Source organism: Coffea arabica, chromosome 11c, assembly GCF_036785885.1.
Source record: "Coffea arabica cultivar ET-39 chromosome 11c, Coffea Arabica ET-39 HiFi, whole genome shotgun sequence".
In the NCBI taxonomy this organism is placed as follows: domain Eukaryota; kingdom Viridiplantae; phylum Streptophyta; class Magnoliopsida; order Gentianales; family Rubiaceae; genus Coffea; species Coffea arabica.
In genome coordinates, this window is record NC_092330.1 from 21,555,022 (window position 1) to 21,573,107 (window position 18,086).

At 44.0% G+C, this 18,086-nt stretch overlaps 9 non-coding genes and 13 pseudogenes across 9 annotated transcripts; all 22 read right to left on the reverse strand.

The window, feature by feature from the left end:
• Nucleotides 1–249: 249 nt before the first annotated feature.
• On the reverse strand, nucleotides 250–368 carry LOC140018759 (5S ribosomal RNA). The gene has a single exon (XR_011824554.1). It is a non-coding gene; the product is annotated as a 5S ribosomal RNA (ribosomal RNA).
• A 759-nt stretch (nucleotides 369–1,127) lies between these two features.
• On the reverse strand, nucleotides 1,128–1,245 carry LOC140020422 (5S ribosomal RNA; annotated as a pseudogene).
• A 926-nt stretch (nucleotides 1,246–2,171) lies between these two features.
• On the reverse strand, nucleotides 2,172–2,289 carry LOC140018686 (5S ribosomal RNA; annotated as a pseudogene).
• Nucleotides 2,290–2,700: 411 nt separating this feature from the next.
• LOC140018133 (5S ribosomal RNA) lies at nucleotides 2,701–2,819 on the reverse strand. Its single transcript, XR_011824435.1, has one exon. It is a non-coding gene; the product is annotated as a 5S ribosomal RNA (ribosomal RNA).
• Nucleotides 2,820–3,230: 411 nt separating this feature from the next.
• On the reverse strand, nucleotides 3,231–3,349 carry LOC140018770 (5S ribosomal RNA). Its single transcript, XR_011824555.1, has one exon. It is a non-coding gene; the product is annotated as a 5S ribosomal RNA (ribosomal RNA).
• Nucleotides 3,350–4,275: 926 nt separating this feature from the next.
• On the reverse strand, nucleotides 4,276–4,393 carry LOC140020424 (5S ribosomal RNA; annotated as a pseudogene).
• Nucleotides 4,394–5,318: 925 nt separating this feature from the next.
• On the reverse strand, nucleotides 5,319–5,436 carry LOC140019619 (5S ribosomal RNA; annotated as a pseudogene).
• Nucleotides 5,437–5,847: 411 nt separating this feature from the next.
• Nucleotides 5,848–5,966, reverse strand: LOC140018135 (5S ribosomal RNA). Its single transcript, XR_011824437.1, has one exon. It is a non-coding gene; the product is annotated as a 5S ribosomal RNA (ribosomal RNA).
• A 927-nt stretch (nucleotides 5,967–6,893) lies between these two features.
• On the reverse strand, nucleotides 6,894–7,011 carry LOC140018687 (5S ribosomal RNA; annotated as a pseudogene).
• A 925-nt stretch (nucleotides 7,012–7,936) lies between these two features.
• Nucleotides 7,937–8,054, reverse strand: LOC140020551 (5S ribosomal RNA; annotated as a pseudogene).
• Nucleotides 8,055–8,465: 411 nt separating this feature from the next.
• LOC140018781 (5S ribosomal RNA) lies at nucleotides 8,466–8,584 on the reverse strand. The gene has a single exon (XR_011824556.1). It is a non-coding gene; the product is annotated as a 5S ribosomal RNA (ribosomal RNA).
• A 926-nt stretch (nucleotides 8,585–9,510) lies between these two features.
• LOC140018226 (5S ribosomal RNA) lies at nucleotides 9,511–9,628 on the reverse strand (annotated as a pseudogene).
• Nucleotides 9,629–10,555: 927 nt separating this feature from the next.
• Nucleotides 10,556–10,673, reverse strand: LOC140018688 (5S ribosomal RNA; annotated as a pseudogene).
• Nucleotides 10,674–11,084: 411 nt separating this feature from the next.
• Nucleotides 11,085–11,203, reverse strand: LOC140017539 (5S ribosomal RNA). Its single transcript, XR_011823847.1, has one exon. It is a non-coding gene; the product is annotated as a 5S ribosomal RNA (ribosomal RNA).
• A 926-nt stretch (nucleotides 11,204–12,129) lies between these two features.
• LOC140018227 (5S ribosomal RNA) lies at nucleotides 12,130–12,247 on the reverse strand (annotated as a pseudogene).
• A 927-nt stretch (nucleotides 12,248–13,174) lies between these two features.
• On the reverse strand, nucleotides 13,175–13,292 carry LOC140020552 (5S ribosomal RNA; annotated as a pseudogene).
• Nucleotides 13,293–13,703: 411 nt separating this feature from the next.
• Nucleotides 13,704–13,822, reverse strand: LOC140018793 (5S ribosomal RNA). Its single transcript, XR_011824557.1, has one exon. It is a non-coding gene; the product is annotated as a 5S ribosomal RNA (ribosomal RNA).
• Nucleotides 13,823–14,748: 926 nt separating this feature from the next.
• On the reverse strand, nucleotides 14,749–14,866 carry LOC140018228 (5S ribosomal RNA; annotated as a pseudogene).
• A 925-nt stretch (nucleotides 14,867–15,791) lies between these two features.
• Nucleotides 15,792–15,909, reverse strand: LOC140018689 (5S ribosomal RNA; annotated as a pseudogene).
• A 411-nt stretch (nucleotides 15,910–16,320) lies between these two features.
• On the reverse strand, nucleotides 16,321–16,439 carry LOC140017540 (5S ribosomal RNA). Its single transcript, XR_011823848.1, has one exon. It is a non-coding gene; the product is annotated as a 5S ribosomal RNA (ribosomal RNA).
• A 926-nt stretch (nucleotides 16,440–17,365) lies between these two features.
• On the reverse strand, nucleotides 17,366–17,483 carry LOC140020425 (5S ribosomal RNA; annotated as a pseudogene).
• Nucleotides 17,484–17,894: 411 nt separating this feature from the next.
• LOC140017713 (5S ribosomal RNA) lies at nucleotides 17,895–18,013 on the reverse strand. Its single transcript, XR_011824019.1, has one exon. It is a non-coding gene; the product is annotated as a 5S ribosomal RNA (ribosomal RNA).
• Nucleotides 18,014–18,086: the final 73 nt, after the last annotated feature.

Below are 18,086 nucleotides of genomic sequence, written 5' to 3' on the forward strand. Positions count from 1 at the left end.
CCCTCGTCGCACAACTCTCAATTATCCTGAAATTGATCCTTCACGCTTGCGCTTATACATTTGCGCCGACAACTTTGACCGACGATCCGGGCTTCGATCCAGCCGTACCGTTCCTGACTTGTCTCGCGCCTTCAGATCCGCCTTCATGCTTCGATGAGAAGCAAAATATCAAGCAATCGTTCCGACGGAGCTAAATTACTACAGCATAAAGAACGAAGGGGAAATTTGGATTTCGAAACAAAAAAGGGAGGGGTGCAACACGAGGACTTCCCAGGGGGTCACCCATCCTAGTACTACTCTCGCCCAAGCACGCTTAACTTCGGAGTTCTGATGGGATCCGGTGCATTAGTGCTGGTATGATCGCACCCGCCATGTTCCTTTCGCTTTATTCTTTTAAACTGCCCCGTCCTGTGAAGCAGTGTGGCTTTTCTGGACCCGAATTCATTTTAAGCGTCAATTCAAGAATTTCCCCTCATCCTTTTATTTATTTACTTTTACATTTTTTTCTTGTTGATTTGCACCATTTTTTTTTCCCTCGTCGCGCAACTCTCAATTATCCTGAAATTGATCCTTCACGCTTGCGCTTATACATTTGCGCCGACAACTTTGACCGACGATCCGGGCTTCGATCCAGCCGTACCGTTCCTGACTTGTCTCGCGCCTTCAGATCCGCCTTCATGCTTCGATGAGAAGCAAAATATAAAGCAATCGTTCCGACGGAGCTAAATTACTACAGCATAAAGAACGAAGGGAAAATTTGGATTTCGAAACAAAAAAGGGAGGGGTGCAACACGAGGATTTCCCAGGGGGTCACCTAGGGCAAAAAAGAGAAAAAGATATATTTGTAAACTAATTTCTAGCTAATGCAAAGAAAAAACCAAATAAGAAAATAAATCAAATTGATTTTACTCAAATACATCATCCTAATCAAATTATATTGATAATATATATTTTTTATAAATTATTAAATCATTTATATCCGGATCCGGGTCTAATACGGGTCGGAATACTATATTCCGTATCCGACCCGTTTTTTTGTTTGAAAAAACGGATCCGGATCCGGATAACGGAATTAAATCCCTACCCATACCCGCAAAAATTTCAGGGATCCGATCCGGATCCGGGTGTAGACCCGACCCGTTGACCGGCCTAGGGTCACCCATCCTAGTACTACTGTCGCCCAAGCACGCTTAACTTCGAAGTTCTGATGGGATCCGGTGCATTAGTGCTGGTATGATCACACCCGCCATGTTCCTTTCGCTTTATTCTTTTAAACTGCCCCGTCCTGTGAAGCAGTGTGGCTTTTCTGGACCCGAATTCATTTTAAGCGTCAATTCAAGAATTTCCCCTCATCCTTTTATTTATTTACTTTTACATTTTTTTCTTGTTGATTTGCACCATTTTTTTTCCCTCGTCGCGCAACTCTCAATTATCCTGAAATTGATCCTTCACGCTTGCACTTATACATTTGCGCCGACAACTTTGACCGACGATCCGGGCTTCGATCCAGCCGTACCGTTCCTGACTTGTCTCGCGCCTTCAGATCCGCCTTCATGCTTCGATGAGAAGCAAAATATAAAGCAATCGTTCCGACGGAGCTAAATTACTACAGCATAAAGAACGAAGGGGAAATTTGGATTTCGAAACAAAAAAGGGAGGGGTGCAACACGAGGATTTCCCAGGGGGTCACCTAGGGGTGTCAACGGGCCGGGTCCGGGCCGGAATTCATTATTCCGGACCCGGACCCGGATCCGACCCGTTTACCCGACGGGTCTTTTATTCTGTGTTCCGGATCCGGACCCGGCGAGTCTCGGATCCGGGTCGGGTCTACCCGAACAAATTTGCCAAAATTTATAATTTCTAACAAAAAAGAGAAAAAAATATATTTGTAAACTAATTTCTAACTAATGCAAAGAAAAAACCAAATAAGAAAATAAATCAAATTGATTTTACTCAAATACATCATCCTAATCAAATTATATTGATAATATATATTTTTTATAAATTATTAAATCATTTATATCCGGATCCGGGTCTAATACGGGTCGGAATACTATATTCCGTATCCGACCCGTTTTTTTGTTTGAAAAAACGGATCCGGATCCGGATAACGGAATTAAATCCCTACCCATACCCGAAAAAATTTCAGCGATCCGATCCGGATCCGGGTCTAGACCCGACCCGTTGACAGGCCTAGGGTCACCCATCCTAGTACTACTGTCGCCCAAGCACGCTTAACTTCGGAGTTCTGATGGGATCCGGTGCATTAGTGCTGGTATGATCGCACCCGCCATGTTCCTTTCGCTTTATTCTTTTAAACTGCCACGTCCTGTGAAGCAGTTTGGCTTTTCTGGACCCGAATTCATTCTAAGCGTCAATTCATGAATTTCCTCTCATCCTTTTATTTATTTACTTTTATATTTTTTTCTTGTTGCTTTGCACCTTTTTTTTCCCTCGTCGCACAACTCTCAATTATCCTGAAATTGATCCTTCACGCTTGCGCTTATACATTTGCGCCGACAACTTTGACCGACGATCCGGGCTTCGATCCAGCCGTACCGTTCCTGACTTGTCTCGCGCCTTCAGATCCGCCTTCATGCTTCGATGAGAAGCAAAATATCAAGCAATCGTTCCGACGGAGCTAAATTACTACAGCATAAAGAACGAAGGGGAAATTTGGATTTCGAAACAAAAAAGGGAGGGGTGCAACACGAGGACTTCCCAGGGGGTCACCCATCCTAGTACTACTGTCGCCCAAGCACGCTTAACTTCGAAGTTCTGATGGGATCCGGTGCATTAGTGCTGGTATGATCGCACCCGCCATGTTCCTTTCGCTTTATTCTTTTAAACTGCCACGTCCTGTGAAGCAGTTTGGCTTTTCTGGACCCGAATTCATTCTAAGCGTCAATTCATGAATTTCCTCTCATCCTTTTATTTATTTACTTTTATATTTTTTTCTTGTTGCTTTGCACCTTTTTTTTCCCTCGTCGCACAACTCTCAATTATCCTGAAATTGATCCTTCACGCTTGCGCTTATACATTTGCGCCGACAACTTTGACCGACGATCCGGGCTTCGATCCAGCCGTACCGTTCCTGACTTGTCTCGCGCCTTCAGATCCGCCTTCATGCTTCGATGAGAAGCAAAATATCAAGCAATCGTTCCGACGGAGCTAAATTACTACAGCATAAAGAACGAAGGGGAAATTTGGATTTCGAAACAAAAAAGGGAGGGGTGCAACACGAGGACTTCCCAGGGGGTCACCCATCCTAGTACTACTCTCGCCCAAGCACGCTTAACTTCGGAGTTCTGATGGGATCCGGTGCATTAGTGCTGGTATGATCGCACCCGCCATGTTCCTTTCGCTTTATTCTTTTAAACTGCCCCGTCCTGTGAAGCAGTGTGGCTTTTCTGGACCCGAATTCATTTTAAGCGTCAATTCAAGAATTTCCCCTCATCCTTTTATTTATTTACTTTTACATTTTTTTCTTGTTGATTTGCACCATTTTTTTTCCCTCGTCGCGCAACTCTCAATTATCCTGAAATTGATCCTTCACGCTTGCGCTTATACATTTGCGCCGACAACTTTGACCGACGATCCGGGCTTCGATCCAGCCGTACCGTTCCTGACTTGTCTCGCGCCTTCAGATCCGCCTTCATGCTTCGATGAGAAGCAAAATATAAAGCAATCGTTCCGACGGAGCTAAATTACTACAGCATAAAGAACGAAGGGAAAATTTGGATTTCGAAACAAAAAAGGGAGGGGTGCAACACGAGGATTTCCCAGGGGGTCACCTAGGGGTGTCAACGGGCCGGGTCCGGGCCGGAATTCATTATTCCGGACCCGGACCCGGAGCCGACCCGTTTACCCGACGGGTCTTTTATTCGGTGTTCCGGATCCGGACCCGGCGAGTCTCGGATCCGGGTCGGGTCTACCCGAACAAATTTGCCAAAATTTATAATTTCTAACAAAAAAGAGAAAAAGATATATTTGTAAACAAATTTCTAGCTAATGCAAAGAAAAAACCAAATAAGAAAATAAATCAAATTGATTTTACTCAAATACATCATCCTAATCAAATTATATTGATAATATATATTTTTTATAAATTATTAAATCATTTATATCCGGATCCGGGTCTAATACGGGTCGGAATACTATATTCCGTATCCGACCCGTTTTTTTGTTTGAAAAAACGGATCCGGATCCGGATAACGGAATTAAATCCCTACCCATACCCGCAAAAATTTCAGGGATCCGATCCGGATCCGGGTGTAGACCCGACCCGTTGACCGGCCTAGGGTCACCCATCCTAGTACTACTGTCGCCCAAGCACGCTTAACTTCGAAGTTCTGATGGGATCCGGTGCATTAGTGCTGGTATGATCACACCCGCCATGTTCCTTTCGCTTTATTCTTTTAAACTGCCACGTCCTGTGAAGCAGTTTGGCTTTTCTGGACCCGAATTCATTCTAAGCGTCAATTCATGAATTTCCTCTCATCCTTTTATTTATTTATTTTTATATTTTTTTCTTGTTGCTTTGCACCTTTTTTTTCCCTCGTCGCACAACTCTCAATTATCCTGAAATTGATCCTTCACGCTTGCGCTTATGCATTTGCGCCGACAACATTGACCGACGATCCGGGCTTCGATTCAGCCGTACCGTTCCTGACTTGTCTCGCGCCTTCAGATCCGCCTTCATGCTTCGATGAGAAGCAAAATATAAAACAATCGTTCCGACGGAGCTAAATTACTACAGCATAAAGAACGAAGGGAAAATTTGGATTTCGAAACAAAAAAGGGAGGGGTGCAACACGAGGATTTCCCAGGGGGTCACCTAGGGGTGTCAACGGGCCGGGTCCGGGCCGGAATTCTTTATTCCGGACCCGGACCCGGATCCGACCCGTTTACCCGACGGGTCTTTTATTCGGTGTTCCGGATCCGGACCCGGCGAGTCTCGGATCCGGGTCGGGTCTACCCGAACAAATTTGCCAAAATTTATAATTTCTAACAAAAAAGAGAAAAAGATATATTTGTAAACTAATTTCTAGCTAATGCAAAGAAAAAACCAAATAAGAAAATAAATCAAATTGATTTTACTCAAATACATCATCCTAATCAAATTATATTGATAATATATATTTTTTATAAATTATTAAATCATTTATATCCGGATCCGGGTCTAGTACGGGTCGGAATACTATATTCCGTATCCGACCCGTTTTTTTGTTTGAAAAAACGGATCCGGATCCGGATAACGGAATTAAATCCCTACCCATACCAGCAAAAATTTCAGGGATCCGATCCGGATCCGGGTGTAGACCCGACCCGTTGACCGGCCTAGGGTCACCCATCCTAGTACTACTGTCGCCCAAGCACGCTTAACTTCGAAGTTCTGATGGGATCCGGTGCATTAGTGCTGGTATGATCGCACCCGCCATGTTCCTTTCGCTTTATTCTTTTAAACTGCCACGTCCTGTGAAGCAGTTTGGCTTTTCTGGACCCGAATTCATTCTAAGCGTCAATTCATGAATTTCCTCTCATCCTTTTATTTATTTACTTTTATATTTTTTTCTTGTTGCTTTGCACCTTTTTTTTCCCTCGTCGCACAACTCTCAATTATCCTGAAATTGATCCTTCACGCTTGCGCTTATACATTTGCGCCGACAACTTTGACCGACGATCCGGGCTTCGATCCAGCCGTACCGTTCCTGACTTGTCTCGCGCCTTCAGATCCGCCTTCATGCTTCGATAAGAAGCAAAATATAAAGCAATCGTTCCGACGGAGCTAAATTACTACAGCATAAAGAACGAAGGGGAAATTTGGATTTCGAAACAAAAAAGGGAGGGGTGCAACACGAGGACTTCCCAGGGGGTCACCCATCCTAGTACTACTGTCGCCCAAGCACGCTTAACTTCGAAGTTCTGATGGGATCCGGTGCATTAGTGCTGGTATGATCGCACCCACCATGTTCCTTTCGCTTTATTCTTTTAAACTGCCCCGTCCTGTGAAGCAGTGTGGCTTTTCTGGACCCGAATTCATTTTAAGCGTCAATTCAAGAATTTCCCCTCATCCTTTTATTTATTTACTTTTACATTTTTTTCTTGTTGATTTGCACCATTTTTTTTTCCCTCGTCGCGCAACTCTCAATTATCCTGAAATTGATCCTTCACGCTTGCACTTATACATTTGCGCCGACAACTTTGACCGACGATCCGGGCTTCGATCCAGCCGTACCGTTCCTGACTTGTCTCGCGCCTTCAGATCCGCCTTCATGCTTCGATGAGAAGCAAAATATAAAGCAATCGTTCCGACGGAGCTAAATTACTACAGCATAAAGAACGAAGGGGAAATTTGGATTTCGAAACAAAAAAGGGAGGGGTGCAACACGAGGATTTCCCAGGGGGTCACCTAGGGGTGTCAACGGGCCGGGTCCGGGCCGGAATTCATTATTCCGGACCCGGACCCGGATCCGACCCGTTTACCCGACGGGTCTTTTATTCTGTGTTCCGGATCCGGACCCGGCGAGTCTCGGATCCGGGTCGGGTCTACCCGAACAAATTTGCCAAAATTTATAATTTCTAACAAAAAAGAGAAAAAAATATATTTGTAAACTAATTTCTAACTAATGCAAAGAAAAAACCAAATAAGAAAATAAATCAAATTGATTTTACTCAAATACATCATCCTAATCAAATTATATTGATAATATATATTTTTTATAAATTATTAAATCATTTATATCCGGATCCGGGTCTAATACGGGTCGGAATACTATATTCCGTATCCGACCCGTTTTTTTGTTTGAAAAAACGGATCCGGATCCGGATAACGGAATTAAATCCCTACGCATACCCGAAAAAATTTCAGCGATCCGATCCGGATCCGGGTCTAGACCCGACCCGTTGACAGGCCTAGGGTCACCCATCCTAGTACTACTGTCGCCCAAGCACGCTTAACTTCGGAGTTCTGATGGGATCCGGTGCATTAGTGCTGGTATGATCGCACCCGCCATGTTCCTTTCGCTTTATTCTTTTAAACTGCCACGTCCTGTGAAGCAGTTTGGCTTTTCTGGACCCGAATTCATTCTAAGCGTCAATTCATGAATTTCCTCTCATCCTTTTATTTATTTACTTTTATATTTTTTTCTTGTTGCTTTGCACCTTTTTTTTCCCTCGTCGCACAACTCTCAATTATCCTGAAATTGATCCTTCACGCTTGCGCTTATACATTTGCGCCGACAACTTTGACCGACGATCCGGGCTTCGATCCAGCCGTACCGTTCCTGACTTGTCTCGCGCCTTCAGATCCGCCTTCATGCTTCGATGAGAAGCAAAATATAAAGCAATCGTTCCGACGGAGCTAAATTACTACAGCATAAAGAACGAAGGGGAAATTTGGATTTCGAAACAAAAAAGGGAGGGGTGCAACACGAGGATTTCCCAGGGGGTCACCTAGGGGTGTCAACGGGCCGGGTCCGGGCCGGAATTCATTATTCCGGACCCGGACCCGGATCCGACCCGTTTACCCGACGGGTCTTTTATTCTGTGTTCCGGATCCGGACCCGGCGAGTCTCGGATCCGGGTCGGGTCTACCCGAACAAATTTGCCAAAATTTATAATTTCTAACAAAAAAGAGAAAAAAATATATTTGTAAACTAATTTCTAACTAATGCAAAGAAAAAACCAAATAAGAAAATAAATCAAATTGATTTTACTCAAATACATCATCCTAATCAAATTATATTGATAATATATATTTTTTATAAATTATTAAATCATTTATATCCGGATCCGGGTCTAATACGGGTCGGAATACTATATTCCGTATCCGACCCATTTTTTTGTTTGAAAAAACGGATCCGGATCCGGATAACGGAATTAAATCCCTACCCATACCCGAAAAAATTTCAGCGATCCGATCCGGATCCGGGTCTAGACCCGACCCGTTGACAGGCCTAGGGTCACCCATCCTAGTACTACTGTCGCCCAAGCACGCTTAACTTCGGAGTTCTGATGGGATTCGGTGCATTAGTGCTGGTATGATCGCACCCGCCATGTTCCTTTCGCTTTATTCTTTTAAACTGCCACGTCCTGTGAAGCAGTTTGGCTTTTCTGGACCCGAATTCATTCTAAGCGTCAATTCATGAATTTCCTCTCATCCTTTTATTTATTTACTTTTATATTTTTTTCTTGTTGCTTTGCACCTTTTTTTTCCCTCGTCGCACAACTCTCAATTATCCTGAAATTGATCCTTCACGCTTGCGCTTATACATTTGCGCCGACAACTTTGACCGACGATCCGGGCTTCGATCCAGCCGTACCGTTCCTGACTTGTCTCGCGCCTTCAGATCCGCCTTCATGCTTCGATAAGAAGCAAAATATAAAGCAATCGTTCCGACGGAGCTAAATTACTACAGCATAAAGAACGAAGGGGAAATTTGGATTTCGAAACAAAAAAGGGAGGGGTGCAACACGAGGACTTCCCAGGGGGTCACCCATCCTAGTACTACTCTCGCCCAAGCACGCTTAACTTCGGAGTTCTGATGGGATCCGGTGCATTAGTGCTGGTATGATCGCACCCACCATGTTCCTTTCGCTTTATTCTTTTAAACTGCCCCGTCCTGTGAAGCAGTGTGGCTTTTCTGGACCCGAATTCATTTTAAGCGTCAATTCAAGAATTTCCCCTCATCCTTTTATTTATTTACTTTTACATTTTTTTCTTGTTGATTTGCACCATTTTTTTTCCCTCGTCGCGCAACTCTCAATTATCCTGAAATTGATCCTTCACGCTTGCACTTATACATTTGCGCCGACAACTTTGACCGACGATCCGGGCTTCGATCCAGCCGTACCGTTCCTGACTTGTCTCGCGCCTTCAGATCCGCCTTCATGCTTCGATGAGAAGCAAAATATAAAGCAATCGTTCCGACGGAGCTAAATTACTACAGCATAAAGAACGAAGGGGAAATTTGGATTTCGAAACAAAAAAGGGAGGGGTGCAACACGAGGATTTCCCAGGCGGTCACCTAGGGGTGTCAACGGGCCGGGTCCGGGCCGGAATTCATTATTCCGGACCCGGACCCGGATCCGACCCGTTTACCCGACGGGTCTTTTATTCTGTGTTCCGGATCCGGACCCGGCGAATCTCGGATCCGGGTCGGGTCTACCCGAACAAATTTGCCAAAATTTATAATTTCTAACAAAAAAGAGAAAAAAATATATTTGTAAACTAATTTCTAACTAATGCAAAGAAAAAACCAAATAAGAAAATAAATCAAATTGATTTTACTCAAATACATCATCCTAATCAAATTATATTGATAATATATATTTTTTATAAATTATTAAATCATTTATATCCGGATCCGGGTCTAGTACGGGTCGGAATACTATATTCCGTATCCGACCCGTTTTTTTGTTTGAAAAAACGGATCCGGATCCGGATAACGGAATTAAATCCCTACCCATACCCGCAAAAATTTCAGGGATCCGATCCGGATCCGGGTGTAGACCCGACCCGTTGACCGGCCTAGGGTCACCCATCCTAGTACTACTGTCGCCCAAGCACGCTTAACTTCGGAGTTCTGATGGGATCCGGTGCATTAGTGCTGGTATGATCGCACCCGCCATGTTCCTTTCGCTTTATTCTTTTAAACTGCCACGTCCTGTGAAGCAGTTTGGCTTTTCTGGACCCGAATTCATTCTAAGCGTCAATTCATGAATTTCCTCTCATCCTTTTATTTATTTACTTTTATATTTTTTTCTTGTTGCTTTGCACCATTTTTTTTTCCCTCGTCGCACAACTCTCAATTATCCTGAAATTGATCCTTCACGCTTGCGCTTATACATTTGCGCCGACAACTTTGACCGACGATCCGGGCTTCGATCCAGCCGTACCGTTCCTGACTTGTCTCGCGCCTTCAGATCCGCCTTCATGCTTCGATGAGAAGCAAAATATAAAGCAATCGTTCCGACGGAGCTAAATTACTACAGCATAAAGAACGAAGGGGAAATTTGGATTTCGAAACAAAAAAGGGAGGGGTGCAACACGAGGATTTCCCAGGGGGTCACCTAGGGGTGTCAACGGGCCGGGTCCGGGCCGGAATTCATTATTCCGGACCCGGACCCGGATCCGACCCGTTTACCCGACGGGTCTTTTATTCTGTGTTCCGGATCCGGACCCGGCGAGTCTCGGATCCGGGTCGGGTCTACCCGAACAAATTTGCCAAAATTTATAATTTCTAACAAAAAAGAGAAAAAAATATATTTGTAAACTAATTTCTAACTAATGCAAAGAAAAAACCAAATAAGAAAATAAATCAAATTGATTTTACTCAAATACATCATCCTAATCAAATTATATTGATAATATATATTTTTTATAAATTATTAAATCATTTATATCCGGATCCGGGTCTAATACGGGTCGGAATACTATATTCCGTATCCGACCCATTTTTTTGTTTGAAAAAACGGATCCGGATCCGGATAACGGAATTAAATCCCTACCCATACCCGAAAAAATTTCAGCGATCCGATCCGGATCCGGGTCTAGACCCGACCCGTTGACAGGCCTAGGGTCACCCATCCTAGTACTACTGTCGCCCAAGCACGCTTAACTTCGGAGTTCTGATGGGATCCGGTGCATTAGTGCTGGTATGATCGCACCCGCCATGTTCCTTTCGCTTTATTCTTTTAAACTGCCACGTCCTGTGAAGCAGTTTGGCTTTTCTGGACCCGAATTCATTCTAAGCGTCAATTCATGAATTTCCTCTCATCCTTTTATTTATTTACTTTTATATTTTTTTCTTGTTGCTTTGCACCTTTTTTTTCCCTCGTCGCACAACTCTCAATTATCCTGAAATTGATCCTTCACGCTTGCGCTTATACATTTGCGCCGACAACTTTGACCGACGATCCGGGCTTCGATCCAGCCGTACCGTTCCTGACTTGTCTCGCGCCTTCAGATCCGCCTTCATGCTTCGATAAGAAGCAAAATATAAAGCAATCGTTCCGACGGAGCTAAATTACTACAGCATAAAGAACGAAGGGGAAATTTGGATTTCGAAACAAAAAAGGGAGGGGTGCAACACGAGGACTTCCCAGGGGGTCACCCATCCTAGTACTACTCTCGCCCAAGCACGCTTAACTTCGGAGTTCTGATGGGATCCGGTGCATTAGTGCTGGTATGATCACACCCACCATGTTCCTTTCGCTTTATTCTTTTAAACTGCCCCGTCCTGTGAAGCAGTGTGGCTTTTCTGGACCCGAATTCATTTTAAGCGTCAATTCAAGAATTTCCCCTCATCCTTTTATTTATTTACTTTTACATTTTTTTCTTGTTGATTTGCACCATTTTTTTTCCCTCGTCGCGCAACTCTCAATTATCCTGAAATTGATCCTTCACGCTTGCACTTATACATTTGCGCCGACAACTTTGACCGACGATCCGGGCTTCGATCCAGCCGTACCGTTCCTGACTTGTATCGCGCCTTCAGATCCGCCTTCATGCTTCGATGAGAAGCAAAATATAAAGCAATCGTTCCGACGGAGCTAAATTACTACAGCATAAAGAACGAAGGGGAAATTTGGATTTCGAAACAAAAAAGGGAGGGGTGCAACACGAGGATTTCCCAGGCGGTCACCTAGGGGTGTCAACGGGCCGGGTCCGGGCCGGAATTCATTATTCCGGACCCGGACCCGGATCCGACCCGTTTACCCGACGGGTCTTTTATTCTGTGTTCCGGATCCGGACCCGGCGAGTCTCGGATCCGGGTCGGGTCTACCCGAACAAATTTGCCAAAATTTATAATTTCTAACAAAAAAGAGAAAAAAATATATTTGTAAACTAATTTCTAACTAATGCAAAGAAAAAACCAAATAAGAAAATAAATCAAATTGATTTTACTCAAATACATCATCCTAATCAAATTATATTGATAATATATATTTTTTATAAATTATTAAATCATTTATATCCGGATCCGGGTCTAGTACGGGTCGGAATACTATATTCCGTATCCGACCCGTTTTTTTGTTTGAAAAAACGGATCCGGATCCGGATAACGGAATTAAATCCCTACCCATACCCGCAAAAATTTCAGGGATCCGATCCGGATCCGGGTGTAGACCCGACCCGTTGACCGGCCTAGGGTCACCCATCCTAGTACTACTGTCGCCCAAGCACGCTTAACTTCGGAGTTCTGATGGGATCCGGTGCATTAGTGCTGGTATGATCGCACCCGCCATGTTCCTTTCGCTTTATTCTTTTAAACTGCCACGTCCTGTGAAGCAGTTTGGCTTTTCTGGACCCGAATTCATTCTAAGCGTCAATTCATGAATTTCCTCTCATCCTTTTATTTATTTACTTTTATATTTTTTTCTTGTTGCTTTGCACCATTTTTTTTTCCCTCGTCGCACAACTCTCAATTATCCTGAAATTGATCCTTCACGCTTGCGCTTATACATTTGCGCCGACAACTTTGACCGACGATCCGGGCTTCGATCCAGCCGTACCGTTCCTGACTTGTCTCGCGCCTTCAGATCCGCCTTCATGCTTCGATGAGAAGCAAAATATAAAGCAATCGTTCCGACGGAGCTAAATTACTACAGCATAAAGAACGAAGGGGAAATTTGGATTTCGAAACAAAAAAGGGAGGGGTGCAACACGAGGATTTCCCAGGGGGTCACCTAGGGGTGTCAACGGGCCGGGTCCGGGCCGGAATTCATTATTCCGGACCCGGACCCGGATCCGACCCGTTTACCCGACGGGTCTTTTATTCTGTGTTCCGGATCCGGACCCGGCGAGTCTCGGATCCGGGTCGGGTCTACCCGAACAAATTTGCCAAAATTTATAATTTCTAACAAAAAAGAGAAAAAAATATATTTGTAAACTAATTTCTAACTAATGCAAAGAAAAAACCAAATAAGAAAATAAATCAAATTGATTTTACTCAAATACATCATCCTAATCAAATTATATTGATAATATATATTTTTTATAAATTATTAAATCATTTATATCCGGATCCGGGTCTAATACGGGTCGGAATACTATATTCCGTATCCGACCCATTTTTTTGTTTGAAAAAACGGATCCGGATCCGGATAACGGAATTAAATCCCTACCCATACCCGAAAAAATTTCAGCGATCCGATCCGGATCCGGGTCTAGACCCGACCCGTTGACAGGCCTAGGGTCACCCATCCTAGTACTACTGTCGCCCAAGCACGCTTAACTTCGGAGTTCTGATGGGATTCGGTGCATTAGTGCTGGTATGATCGCACCCGCCATGTTCCTTTCGCTTTATTCTTTTAAACTGCCACGTCCTGTGAAGCAGTTTGGCTTTTCTGGACCCGAATTCATTCTAAGCGTCAATTCATGAATTTCCTCTCATCCTTTTATTTATTTACTTTTATATTTTTTTCTTGTTGCTTTGCACCTTTTTTTTCCCTCGTCGCACAACTCTCAATTATCCTGAAATTGATCCTTCACGCTTGCGCTTATACATTTGCGCCGACAACTTTGACCGACGATCCGGGCTTCGATCCAGCCGTACCGTTCCTGACTTGTCTCGCGCCTTCAGATCCGCCTTCATGCTTCGATAAGAAGCAAAATATAAAGCAATCGTTCCGACGGAGCTAAATTACTACAGCATAAAGAACGAAGGGGAAATTTGGATTTCGAAACAAAAAAGGGAGGGGTGCAACACGAGGACTTCCCAGGGGGTCACCCATCCTAGTACTACTCTCGCCCAAGCACGCTTAACTTCGGAGTTCTGATGGGATCCGGTGCATTAGTGCTGGTATGATCGCACCCACCATGTTCCTTTCGCTTTATTCTTTTAAACTGCCCCGTCCTGTGAAGCAGTGTGGCTTTTCTGGACCCGAATTCATTTTAAGCGTCAATTCAAGAATTTCCCCTCATCCTTTTATTTATTTACTTTTACATTTTTTTCTTGTTGATTTGCACCATTTTTTTTCCCTCGTCGCGCAACTCTCAATTATCCTGAAATTGATCCTTCACGCTTGCACTTATACATTTGCGCCGACAACTTTGACCGACGATCCGGGCTTCGATCCAGCCGTACCGTTCCTGACTTGTCTCGCGCCTTCAGATCCGCCTTCATGCTTCGATGAGAAGCAAAATATAAAGCAATCGTTCCGACGGAGCTAAATTACTACAGCATAAAGAACGAAGGGGAAATTTGGATTTCGAAACAAAAAAGGGAGGGGTGCAACACGAGGATTTCCCAGGCGGTCACCTAGGGGTGTCAACGGGCCGGGTCCGGGCCGGAATTCATTATTCCGGACCCGGACCCGGATCCGACCCGTTTACCCGACGGGTCTTTTATTCTGTGTTCCGGATCCGGACCCGGCGAATCTCGGATCCGGGTCGGGTCTACCCGAACAAATTTGCCAAAATTTATAATTTCTAACAAAAAAGAGAAAAAAATATATTTGTAAACTAATTTCTAACTAATGCAAAGAAAAAACCAAATAAGAAAATAAATCAAATTGATTTTACTCAAATACATCATCCTAATCAAATTATATTGATAATATATATTTTTTATAAATTATTAAATCATTTATATCCGGATCCGGGTCTAGTACGGGTCGGAATACTATATTCCGTATCCGACCCGTTTTTTTGTTTGAAAAAACGGATCCGGATCCGGATAACGGAATTAAATCCCTACCCATACCCGCAAAAATTTCAGGGATCCGATCCGGATCCGGGTGTAGACCCGACCCGTTGACCGGCCTAGGGTCACCCATCCTAGTACTACTGTCGCCCAAGCACGCTTAACTTCGGAGTTCTGATGGGATCCGGTGCATTAGTGCTGGTATGATCGCACCCGCCATGTTCCTTTCGCTTTATTCTTTTAAACTGCCACGTCCTGTGAAGCAGTTTGGCTTTTCTGGACCCGAATTCATTCTAAGCGTCAATTCATGAATTTCCTCTCATCCTTTTATTTATTTACTTTTATATTTTTTTCTTGTTGCTTTGCACCTTTTTTTTCCCTCGTCGCACAACTCTCAATTATCCTGAAATTGATCCTTCACGCTTGCGCTTATACATTTGCGCCGACAACTTTGACCGACGATCCGGGCTTCGATCCAGCCGTACCGTTCCTGACTTGTCTCGCGCCTTCAGATCCGCCTTCATGCTTCGATGAGAAGCAAAATATAAAGCAATCGTTCCGACGGAGCTAAATTACTACAGCATAAAGAACGAAGGGGAAATTTGGATTTCGAAACAAAAAAGGGAGGGGTGCAACACGAGGATTTCCCAGGGGGTCACCTAGGGGTGTCAACGGGCCGGGTCCGGGCCGGAATTCATTATTCCGGACCCGGACCCGGATCCGACCCGTTTACCCGACGGGTCTTTTATTCTGTGTTCCGGATCCGGACCCGGCGAGTCTCGGATCCGGGTCGGGTCTACCCGAACAAATTTGCCAAAATTTATAATTTCTAACAAAAAAGAGAAAAAAATATATTTGTAAACTAATTTCTAACTAATGCAAAGAAAAAACCAAATAAGAAAATAAATCAAATTGATTTTACTCAAATACATCATCCTAATCAAATTATATTGATAATATATATTTTTTATAAATTATTAAATCATTTATATCCGGATCCGGGTCTAATACGGGTCGGAATACTATATTCCGTATCCGACCCATTTTTTTGTTTGAAAAAACGGATCCGGATCCGGATAACGGAATTAAATCCCTACCCATACCCGAAAAAATTTCAGCGATCCGATCCGGATCCGGGTCTAGACCCGACCCGTTGACAGGCCTAGGGTCACCCATCCTAGTACTACTGTCGCCCAAGCACGCTTAACTTCGGAGTTCTGATGGGATCCGGTGCATTAGTGCTGGTATGATCGCACCCGCCATGTTCCTTTCGCTTTATTCTTTTAAACTGCCACGTCCTGTGAAGCAGTTTGGCTTTTCTGGACCCGAATTCATTCTAAGCGTCAATTCATGAATTTCCTCTCATCCTTTTATTTATTTACTTTTATATTTTTTTCTTGTTGCTTTGCACCTTTTTTTTCCCTCGTCGCACAACTCTCAATTATCCTGAAATTGATCCTTCACGCTTGCGCTTATACATTTGCGCCGACAACTTTGACCGACGATCCGGGCTTCGATCCAGCCGTACCGTTCCTGACTTGTCTCGCGCCTTCAGATCCGCCTTCATGCTTCGATAAGAAGCAAAATATAAAGCAATCGTTCCGACGGAGCTAAATTACTACAGCATAAAGAACGAAGGGGAAATTTGGATTTCGAAACAAAAAAGGGAGGGGTGCAACACGAGGACTTCCCAGGGGGTCACCCATCCTAGTACTACTCTCGCCCAAGCACGCTTAACTTCGGAGTTCTGATGGGATCCGGTGCATTAGTGCTGGTATGATCACACCCACCATGTTCCTTTCGCTTTATTCTTTTAAACTGCCCCGTCCTGTGAAGCAGTGTGGCTTTTCTGGACCCGAATTCATTTTAAGCGTCAATTCAAGAATTTCCCCTCATCCTTTTATTTATTTACTTTTACATTTTTTTCTTGTTGATTTGCACCATTTTTTTTCCCTCGTCGCGCAACTCTCAATTATCCTGAAATTGATCCTTCACGCTTGCACTTATACATTTGCGCCGACAACTTTGACCGACGATCCGGGCTTCGATCCAGCCGTACCGTTCCTGACTTGTATCGCGCCTTCAGATCCGCCTTCATGCTTCGATGAGAAGCAAAATATAAAGCAATCGTTCCGACGGAGCTAAATTACTACAGCATAAAGAACGAAGGGGAAATTTGGATTTCGAAACAAAAAAGGGAGGGGTGCAACACGAGGATTTCCCAGGCGGTCACCTAGGGGTGTCAACGGGCCGGGTCCGGGCCGGAATTCATTATTCCGGACCCGGACCCGGAGCCGACCCGTTTACCCGACGGGTCTTTTATTCGGTGTTCCGGATCCGGACCCGGCGAGTCTCGGATCCGGGTCGGGTCTACCCGAACAAATTTGCCAAAATTTATAATTTCTAACAAAAAAGAGAAAAAGATATATTTGTAAACAAATTTCTAGCTAATGCAAAGAAAAAACCAAATAAGAAAATAAATCAAATTGATTTTACTCAAATACATCATCCTAATCAAATTATATTGATAATATATATTTTTTATAAATTATTAAATCATTTATATCCGGATCCGGGTCTAATACGGGTCGGAATACTATATTCCGTATCCGACCCGTTTTTTTGTTTGAAAAAACGGATCCGGATCCGGATAACGGAATTAAATCCCTACCCATACCCGCAAAAATTTCAGGGATCCGATCCGGATCCGGGTGTAGACCCGACCCGTTGACCGGCCTAGGGTCACCCATCCTAGTACTACTGTCGCCCAAGCACGCTTAACTTCGAAGTTCTGATGGGATCCGGTGCATTAGTGCTGGTATGATCACACCCGCCATGTTCCTTTCGCTTTATTCTTTTAAACTGCCACGTCCTGTGAAGCAGTTTGGCTTTTCTGGACCCGAATTCATTCTAAGCGTCAATTCATGAATTTCCTCTCATCCTTTTATTTATTTATTTTTATATTTTTTTCTTGTTGCTTTGCACCTTTTTTTTCCCTCGTCGCACAACTCTCAATTATCCTGAAATTGATCCTTCACGCTTGCGCTTATGCATTTGCGCCGACAACATTGACCGACGATCCGGGCTTCGATTCAGCCGTACCGTTCCTGACTTGTCTCGCGCCTTCAGATCCGCCTTCATGCTTCGATGAGAAGCAAAATATAAAACAATCGTTCCGACGGAGCTAAATTACTACAGCATAAAGAACGAAGGGAAAATTTGGATTTCGAAACAAAAAAGGGAGGGGTGCAACACGAGGACTTCCCAGGGGGTCACCCATCCTAGTACTACTCTCGCCCAAGCACGCTTAACTTCGAAGTTCTGATGGGATCCGGTGCATTAGTGCTGGTATGATCGCACCCACCATGTTCCTTTCGCTTTATTCTTTTAAACTGCCCCGTCCTGTGAAGCAGTGTGGCTTTTCTGGACCCGAAT